We start from the raw sequence: 9,405 nt of genomic DNA, 5'->3' as shown, positions 1-9,405 counted from the left end.
AAACTTCAAAATAATCCTATAGTTATCAGGCATTCAATGAGTTTCTTACCTGCTTGCAAACAGTGCAGCATGCTTGTTCCGTAAATAAAGTTGTATGTAGGGACACTAGATATTCCACCATATTTCGGTAGAAAAAAAAATCAGGGCGTACCAAAGCCGTACATCCCAAAGGCACGCCTGTACACATTGCTAGCTAAAAGCCTACATCCAAGTCTCATCAGGATTCCCCTTTATCGCTGTCCAAATTCCCTTTCCCTGCTGTAGTAAAACATCCTCATGTTTGACATGTAGGCCAGGAAGTTACTTCTTCAATATGTATGTCCAATATGGATTTGACACTAATTTAAATACAGACACCATTCCAACAGCTAGATATATTCCTTAATGTATACATATCTGGTTATATAAAATCAATTTTTTCTGTGATATTTTGGTTTCAAGCTTCAACCTTTCCAGTAAAATCAGCCAAACCATTACAACTGCACAGGACCATGGTATTTGTAGTTATAGTTTCTTAATTCCTATTAATTTAAAGAGTGACATGTATTAGTTTATGACAAGAGCAACAAAAGCATTAGAACTACTTCTATATAAGTTCTTTTGGACTTTATATTCACTTTTACTTTATACTTTACTTTTTACTTTGTAACACATCTTTTTTACATTAGGAGAATATATCCACACAAGCTCCGTGAAATAACAGTGACAGTATAATTATGGATACTTTAGCCATGATGTCTAAATTGAAAACACTCCTCCCTGCCATTAATATCATTTCCTTAACACATCTTGCCATGTCAGCTGAATGCATTCTGAAACATATTTATTTACTTTCTTGGTTGTTTTCTCTCACAGCCCTGCTCTCTGTTTTATTTATTTATTTTTTTTCTGACTGTCTCGCCCATAAAGTGTCATTATCAGATGTTGAACTACCTTTTCTTGTGTACACATGCTTGGATGCTCTTTAGTGTATGCAGGGCGCTGTGTGGGCCTTCTGGGATGGACCTGATTCAGGGTAATTACATGCTTTCTAAGGGTGGGTAAAGACCAGAGGGACCCTCTCCAATGCTGGTATTTAATTTGTCAATGATGGGGTCTCCTTCAAGGGAAGGGCTGCATGGTTAGAATTTATAGATACAGCCCCACCCTTGCACAAATGGATCCTCTCCAGTGCTCTTACCATTCACAGTATGCATCCCTGGCTTTGCAAATAGAGGAGCTTTATTTCAAATTGATTTATTTGGGAGAATTAGTTCAAATTTATATGCAATAGATAAACATTAGTTATGTTTATTTTCATTGTACTTGAACCACATCTCCAACATTAGGGGTTCCTATGTTATGAAAAAGTCTAGTAAGAATTTTTGACAAGTATTGAAATTATGGTTAGTAAGAAATACTTCTAATCGAACCATCTATCCAGGTAGATAACATATCAAGCCTGCTGAGAGTTCACGGTTAACTTTTGTATTTATTCTTTTTAAAATAGGTAAAAAATGAGAGTGTAACCTTTAGTTTTGTTTTTGTTCGAAATTCTGACTTGAAAATGTGTTGGAGCAATGAGGAAAACCATTAATCACTGTAAAAAAAAATACTGTAAGACTTTTTCAAAAAATTAAACTATCATAAATACGTTTCTTCTAGGGTAAGGATTAGTTTCTCACATTTGAGTAGAAATTCAAGCAGTTTTCATCCGTCAGCAGCTTTAAGCTCTGATTTTATTTAATTTATCTAAGGCATGGGGCGCCCCAAAGGCAATGATAAGATCTGTTTTTGTCTCTCCTGAGCTGCTTCTCCCCTTTCTAGAATCTCTTCAAATAACAAATGGCTCGTCTTCAGTCATTACCACAAATCTAACTAATGCCTCAAGCTGTAACATGGAGGTTACAATGTTTTATGTCAATCAATCTAAATGGCTTTCTCTCCAGCTCCTAAAAGATGTAAAATAATATGCTGCCCCCTTTAAAAACTGGGGTGGGAAATATTCAGAGTTGTTGATGTTTGACTTTATTTTTTCTATCAAGAATAAAACTGATGATGTCAGCTGGTTTGCTCTGATATGCTTCTGTTGTTTTAACCTCATATTAATAAAGTGCACAAGTGTAGGATAATATTAGCAGTCGTGAAAACTGTCATCATGCTCGGTGTGTGTCCATCTGCTGGTCCACCAGGTGAGCATAAGGTCAACAAAACATCAGTGGTGGCGCTTTACTAACAGAGGAGAAACATCCCACCAGAACAGAAGTCCTCCATGGGAACAGGTCCTGTCTGTTATTCCAGCTGCATGCCATTCTTTTCAGAGGCAGCTGTCCAGGACTGTACGGCTTCCACTGTTATCCATTCATGACTGCACTAGCACAGCTCGCCAATGATGTCTGTTATAACAGCATAGTGGAGGTAATCTGTTTCACACAGACCTGGGTCTGTGTTTCAAAGCTCCAAACTTAAACAGGAAAAGTTTCAGCGTTTCTCAGTGGATGATGAATAGTATCAGCCAGATTCAATGTGGGACTTGGAAATGCTTCAGAAGGCTTGAAGATGAAGGCAGCTTTACAAGCTGGCATCTCTAAGTGGTGAGGAAATGCAGCTGTTATAAGATTGAACTTTTAACAATCTGGAAACATGAAAAGTAACTTTGCCAACTAATCCAGTATGTCATCTGGTATTTCTTCATTAAATAAAAATACAAAAAAAAGCATTTAAAAGAAGAACATAAAGCAAGTTAAAGTTGCAGTAGAATGATGATGCAACACACGGAGAAATAAACTGGCATCAATTCAGCTAAGAAAGCAATGATGGCAAAGTCCAATTTGATTGCAGTAGCTTGAAGACCTAAGAGATCAGCACCCTAGTTGGGGATTTTTGTAGCACACCATGGCTGGCTTGTTTTTCATCCTAGTGGTGAATGTCTCTTTTTAATAATATTGTAAGTGAAAACCTTTTCATTCTGATAGTGTTCAAGTAGCTACAGTAACTTCTGCTCCGGTTTGGCGTAGCTTTGCCCCTAGGATGCACATGATTGAAGGCCCTTGTCTAGCAACAACTATGTTACCTGAAAACCTTATATACTGATGGCTGTGGAATTAAAGTAGGGCTGCATCTGGAAGTCTTGCGCCCTTTTCTTCTTGAGTAATGTAGCTGTCAAAAGATGATACTGTGAACAAAGATGGCCCTTAAACTCTACAACGGTGCGTTGATTCTGCTTGTCTAATGGAGGGATCAGTTCTGCTTTCACACAGATTTTTAGACTGAACCCAAAAAGAAATATGATGCAGTTGCAACAGAACATTTTGGGGGCAACATGCACCACTGGAGGAAAGAAAAGCATGAAGGAAGTCTGTTTCATGGGGTTTCTGTTGCTTCTTTGGTGTTTAGGTGCAGATATAAAACCTTCATTCTTCATCCCTCAATCTACCCCCCCTTAGTCTTTTTTTTAAATACCTTTAAAGCAAGCTCTCAATGTTTTTCCCCTTTTCAAAGGTTTGTTGTGGGAACAGTCCCAGTCTGCCTAAAGTTTGTTTAATCACAGGAAGATTTTGATTGAAGCTAGTGTGGCAGCTGGAATTGTAACTCCTTTAGCTCAGACATAGAGCAAAAATCTGTGTTTCCATCAACCTTTTTTTTCCCCCTTGTGCATTATTAAGTGTAGCATTAGGCGTGGTTGATGGAAACGGTAACATTTGAATAAACTCACTAAGTTTTGACGATCATTTGAGGTGATTTTTGATTTTTGCAAAAAAAAAAAAAGCATAAATGTAATATAGAAAGAGGAGATAGAAAAATATTTTTTTTAATAAGTTCTGAAGTTGAAAATTTTTGCATCACAAGAATAATCAGCTTTTTCGGCAGGCTGCCACATGCAGCAGTAGAATCACTCTTTTCTCTTTATGTCTCTAGCAGTGGCAATTTCTCATTGAATACTAGGAAGGCTAAACCCCTCCCCTGTCAAATTTTTTAAAATATTGGTAAAATATGAATATGTGAAAATATGTGCTAAAATGTGCCTGATTTCATGAGTATACTAATATAATAATAATAATTTAACTATTAATCTCACACTAGATAAATTCACCCCTGCATTTAACCCCATCCCCTTGGGAGCAGTGGGCTGCCACTGTGCGGCACCCGGGGAGCAGTGTGGGGTTAAGGGTCTTGCTCAGGGACACAGAGTGCAGTCTGTGGGTATCGAAACGGGTACTTGCACCTTCTTAGAGCACAAGCGCCTTGCACTAAACAATAGGCCAACACTCTCCCCATTAATGCTGCGCATTAATCAGCTGTTGAGCCCGCGGTGGGGACGCAATCTCCCCACCGCTCAGGTTTGTTCAGTCTCTATGAGAAAATTCTGTTGAGGTTTGAGCATCGGTCTATTCAGGAAAGCAGCGAGAAAGTAGAGCACTCTCTGGATAAGACTTTAAAATACACCACTTCCAGTGAGGCTAAACCTTTTAGGGGGTCTTTGGCACGGGCGGTTGGTGAAGCTGTCTGCTCGATGCTGACTGGAGAAGATACTTAAGGATTTTTGGCTGTGAGTGGCCAGACAGTGAGGAGGTTTTCCTCATGAGTTGAGAGGGAAAAGTGATAAAAGCAGTCGTTATTACCCGAATTCTTTCTGTGGTTTCTGGAGTTTATTATCCGGAGTTCTTCACAACAGCTATTTTCACCAGTTGTGTTTTATGTGTTTCAACATTTGTTGAAGCAATACATGACGTTTCGTTTTAATTAACACCATTAAGCCTTCCCTGTTTCAGAGAGCAGCAGCCATCACTGTTATCCGATGTTAACCATCACTAATCCTAGCTAACATAATAAAGTCTGGCTCAATTACTACACATGTATAAAACCTCTGTGTTCCACTGATCTTTGATCTATGCTAGCTTGTTACTTCTATTTCCGGTTCACTACATCAAAGCATAGCATCAAAGTATGGCTACATAATGCTTTGCATTCCCCTCAATAATGCCCTCTAAGGCAAGGAAACATGTCTAATTCGCATTTTTTTTTTCTACAATTTTTTTTATTTTTAGTTTCTTGAAAATTCCCATCACAGTTGGATGGAATTACTGCTTGTCTGAGTCAAATGAATGAAAATATTGAGCAAAAATTGTGACTGCTTCACATAATTATCACAGATAAAGGTGTAGAAATAATATTTTAAAAGAGCTGATTAGGTCTTTTTTTTTTCTCGCTCAAATGGTGTCCACATATGGTGTTTAAAATTTCTGTAAGAGTTGCTCCAAAAGCTCCTCTTAATATCAGAATTGTGTGATATTAAAATCGCTTCTTTAAATCAAGGATATGTAGTGAGTTGTTTATGTTGTTTCCAAATTTGTGACGTGTTGTTGCATTTGTGTCCTGCAGCAATGTTTGACTCAACTTTAGGATAAAACAAATACGTCAATGAATAATGGATGACATAACTTTTGCCAACAGCTGGCAGGAAACATGTAGGACCTGAATCAGGTAGAACACAGCTGTTCCTTTATGAGGACATGTCTGAGTTTCTTTTTACCTTCTTCAGAGATTAATGATTAATGATAATAGTTAGTGCTAAAGACTCACCCAAACATTCTACTTAAGAAGAAATGTTTAAAAAAGGATTGACATGCCAGAGTGGAAATTTAGTTTCTTGCAGTTGGATACTGGATTTTTATTAGTCAGCAATTAGCTGAAATGCTTGTGTTGTAAAGTATGTAGGAGTGTCTGGAATTGTTTACATAAAAATAGTCTACCATGTGCTCCATGTTTAAAAGGGATCCCAGGAAATCATAAACGTGTTTTTGAAGAATCGGAATATCAAGATAGAGAATAATAGTAACTTTTGTTATTTATTAGAGATTTTTGCTGCTCGTGTCTCGGTTACATTCACATTTCCACTACAGCTTTTACACCTTTGTGCTGTTCTGATTTTGCGGCTTTCCAAACAAGACTTCACTAAACAAGCTTCCCACAGTCCTGTCTAAAAGGTGGGGGAGGGAGGGAGGGAGTGGGCTGGGCGGCGGCCACTGCTCGGCTGCATCCTATTAAAACTGGGAGTGTTGAAAAGGGGTGTGGCTTGAAGTCAGTAACATCTGTGCCTGTCCCCTTTGCCCCCTAAGCATTCTGCAGAGAAAGGGAGCGGAGAAGGAGGCTGGGGAGGGAGAAGATCTCCCAAGAAGTTCTCGCTGACCAGCTGGCTGTCTTGCAGGATCTCAAATGGTTTTCTTTAGGGCCGGTTTATCCTACTTGCCCCCTAGATATCACAGAAAGCCATCCCCCGTATAACTTGGATTTTCTTCTTGGCTGTTTTTTTAGGCCACTTCTGGAAAGGTGCTTATTGCCTACAAACAGATGACTTAAAACCTACATGGATTACACACGTTTTGAAAGGAAATGCTCTTCTGTGTGCAGTGTACACGTTTTATTTATGTCAACCCTGCAGAGAGCTGGATGCTGCAGTGAGCACAGGATATAAAGGGAATGCCCAGAGAAGCAGAGGCAAGCTCTCTGCAGGACAGGGTAAGACGAGCCTTATAAATCTGTCTCTTATACCCTATAATCAAATGAACACAAGGAAAGCGAAGAGAGCTGGAGCTGAAGCCGGCTATCTGCTGAATGGAATGTGAGCATGGACTGCATGTGACCAGAAGATAGTTAGAGGCTATCAGTCGGCAAGGGTCTCTTAGCGGAGTTGTGACTGCTGGTTTGATTTATCTCTCCCCCACCAGAGCGTCAGCTGGATTCCTCTCACCAATACGTAGGTGATTGTGTCATGTCTGTCTAATTGAGAGGTGCTGCTGCAGGGAGCGGTGTTGCCGTAGTAACTGGACAGAGGGGGGAGGATGACACGGCTCTCCCGTTTGAGCCCCGGGCAGATTTCTCGGTGGGAGAGTTGTGCCGTGCATGCAGGGAATGCCCCGTAATGACAAGGCTGCTCTGGTGATGGGGTGAGGCGGTGGTAAAAGTATGCACTCTCTCGTACAGACAGCTTCCTCCTAGCAGAATTCTCTCCCATTATCAGTGTAAAGTGAGTGTGGATGAGAGGGAGGGTGGCATACTTTTTTTTTTTTTCCATGATTGGAGGGGGGTGGAGTAGAAATAATCAGGTCAATGAGAGAGAGAAAGTCACCTTGAGCTGAGACAGGTCCACTCGTCCTCCTCTCTCATTTCCTGCCCCTGCCCACTCTCCTCCGGTTTGCTCCCAGGAGGCTGTGTGTACTCCACATCACATGCATCACAAAGGAACTGACAGCTACTCTTTGTAATTCAGTCGGATTGTGCCGTGCCTTGTAGTGATGAAGCTGGGTTTTTACACTGTAATCCTTAATGGTTCTGTTACTTGTTTTTGTCTCCTGAATTAGAGAGACAATCCTATTTTCTTCCTCTATAAGCATCCAAAAGAGATTAAAAAGGAGGGTAATGTGCATTGGAAAGGGGCTTACATTAAATCACCCACCCAGCTTGCACCAGTCCCCCTCTGCTGTGGTTACCATAGCAACTGAGGGGAGGCAGAGATTTTTTTTAAGCTCATCCTGCTTCTGGGGTTATCTTAGGAAATATTACAATACTCCTTATAATATTGTATTGATGATCTGTTGAGTTGCATTTTTTATTTTATTTATGAGGAATAGATTGGTGAGTATTGTTTGACCGTGAGCAGCTGTGCACACAGCAGTGTTTACCTTTCCTACCGCAGAACAAGATAGAGATGTTAGCTGTTGATGGTTTACTTATCTCAGTCCATCAAATTCTGTTATTCATATCTTAGCTCATCAAATGATTTTTTTTTTTATGGTCAGTTTTGATCTTTCCTGTACTTTGTTGCTTTTCATTACTTCCTTCTTTACTACAAATCCATTTTTCTCTCATAAAAAAAGGGACACTCTTACCAAATATTATGCATCATCGCTGGACACCTAGGAGATATATTACACTGTTCCACCCACATTTATTGGCACCATAAAAAAAAGAAAAAAGCCTTCAAATGAATACATCTTTTATTGCAGCTTCATGTTATCTGGAAAATTTCAAGAAATCCAACCCTTATTTTACTGAAGTGTCTTAATTAAATAAGCACTTGCCACCAGACAGTTTGTATAGAATTATCTTGACTCAAGCAGTTTTAATGTATGATTTGTGAAGCATACCTGTTTTTATGAACTTACTGCTTCCCTTAGCTACAGTCATCATACCATACGAGGTTCTATTTATTTTAACTGCTGTCCAGTAACTGGAAGCAGAGACATATCTTCTGACCTCAGTGACGGTAAGAATCCTATATGGAGGGATAAATTAGAAAAATTGAAGGAAATAGCTTCGTCTTATAGTCTCCAAGTCATCATTACCACAAGTTTTTATCGACGCCATTTGCCCTGCTATCATAAATGCAATTATATGGAGCTTGATAAACACTACTCAAGTAGACATTTTTAAGTTTATCGATATCATTGCGATCAGTAACACTGGATCAATGTTTATTTCAATGCAATGGCTGTTTTGTTTGGTCGTGTGACAGTAATTGTGATGCAGCTTGGGATTATGGGTGTTTAGCAGAAAGGCAATGTCAGCTTTCTAGTTGGTTTGTCATGGGGTGTGTACGAACATCTGCCCTAACTCCTACCTAGAGAACCATATATGCCATTTTATGAGTGTCCGAATGTCTAGTGGATGAGAAAGTAGTGGATTCAAAACTTCCTACAATGCATCTTGAAAAGTAGTATGCATCCATGGTCACTAGAGGAGCAGATATATCCCAGAATGCTTTGCAAGGAGAGCATTCATGGGATTTGTTTAGGGGGCGAGATTGGACAAAGATGGTGCAAGCACAGTGCGGGGAGCTGAAGTCATGTGACCAACCAGGAACAAAAAGTAGGAATAATTTGTCAGAACGGTCAAGCAGGGCATACATGGTAGGATTTTTTGCTCTTTTCAGGCCCATTCTCCAGTCGTGCAAGAACATGTTTGAAATCAAGTTCGCATCAGAACGTCGGGCCGCAGTGTGAGAGCATACATTTTGTGCTGTGAACTTTTAAACCCTTTGGTTTCGTCGTACAGTTTAGACTGTTGCTGTGTGCAACAATGAAAAATATCACAAAGTGTATGCCCGGCTTCAGTTAGCAGAGAGAACTATAAAGTCCAATATATAGTCCCAGCTCTATATATTGATTAAGGGGTTAGGGCGGATGTTCAGACACACCACAGTGTTTAAAGGGTAGAAAAATATATATCGGTTAACGGCCATAATGAGAATGTTAGCATCGGATATTGATATATCGGCCCAGATTTTCAAATTCGTGCATTCCTCATGAGATTGAGCTTCCCAGCAACACACACTGCAGGTATGTTTGAAGTGCATCTTATAGTAAATATGTGGGAGAGCACTGCCATTTAAAGACTCAGTAACCGTATAAAAATCAATAGCATCTG

At 39.7% G+C, this 9,405-nt stretch overlaps 1 protein-coding gene across 6 annotated transcripts in view; it reads left to right on the top strand.

Annotated features, from left to right (window-relative positions):
- The window catches only part of daam1 (dishevelled associated activator of morphogenesis 1), a 67,725-nt gene that overhangs the window by 17,557 nt on the left and 40,763 nt on the right, over positions 1-9,405 (top strand). For 2 of the 6 annotated variants that reach the window (XM_015372994.1, XM_015372953.1), the window contains exon 1: positions 6,113-6,498. The exons of 1 other annotated variant lie outside the window; for it this stretch is intronic. The gene's annotated coding sequence lies outside the window, so the exon portion shown is untranslated. Of the gene's footprint in view, positions 1-6,112; positions 6,499-9,405 lie in introns of those variants that run through there. 3 more of the 6 variants (XM_015372978.1, XM_015372970.1, XM_015372986.1) reach the window with 3 other exon arrangements.

This window comes from Cyprinodon variegatus, unplaced genomic scaffold (genome assembly GCF_000732505.1).
Source record: "Cyprinodon variegatus isolate N-32 unplaced genomic scaffold, C_variegatus-1.0 Scaffold4, whole genome shotgun sequence".
Lineage (NCBI taxonomy): Eukaryota > Metazoa > Chordata > Actinopteri > Cyprinodontiformes > Cyprinodontidae > Cyprinodon > Cyprinodon variegatus.
Note: the sequence above shows the minus strand (reverse complement) of the source record. Positions and strands in the feature narration are given on the sequence as shown.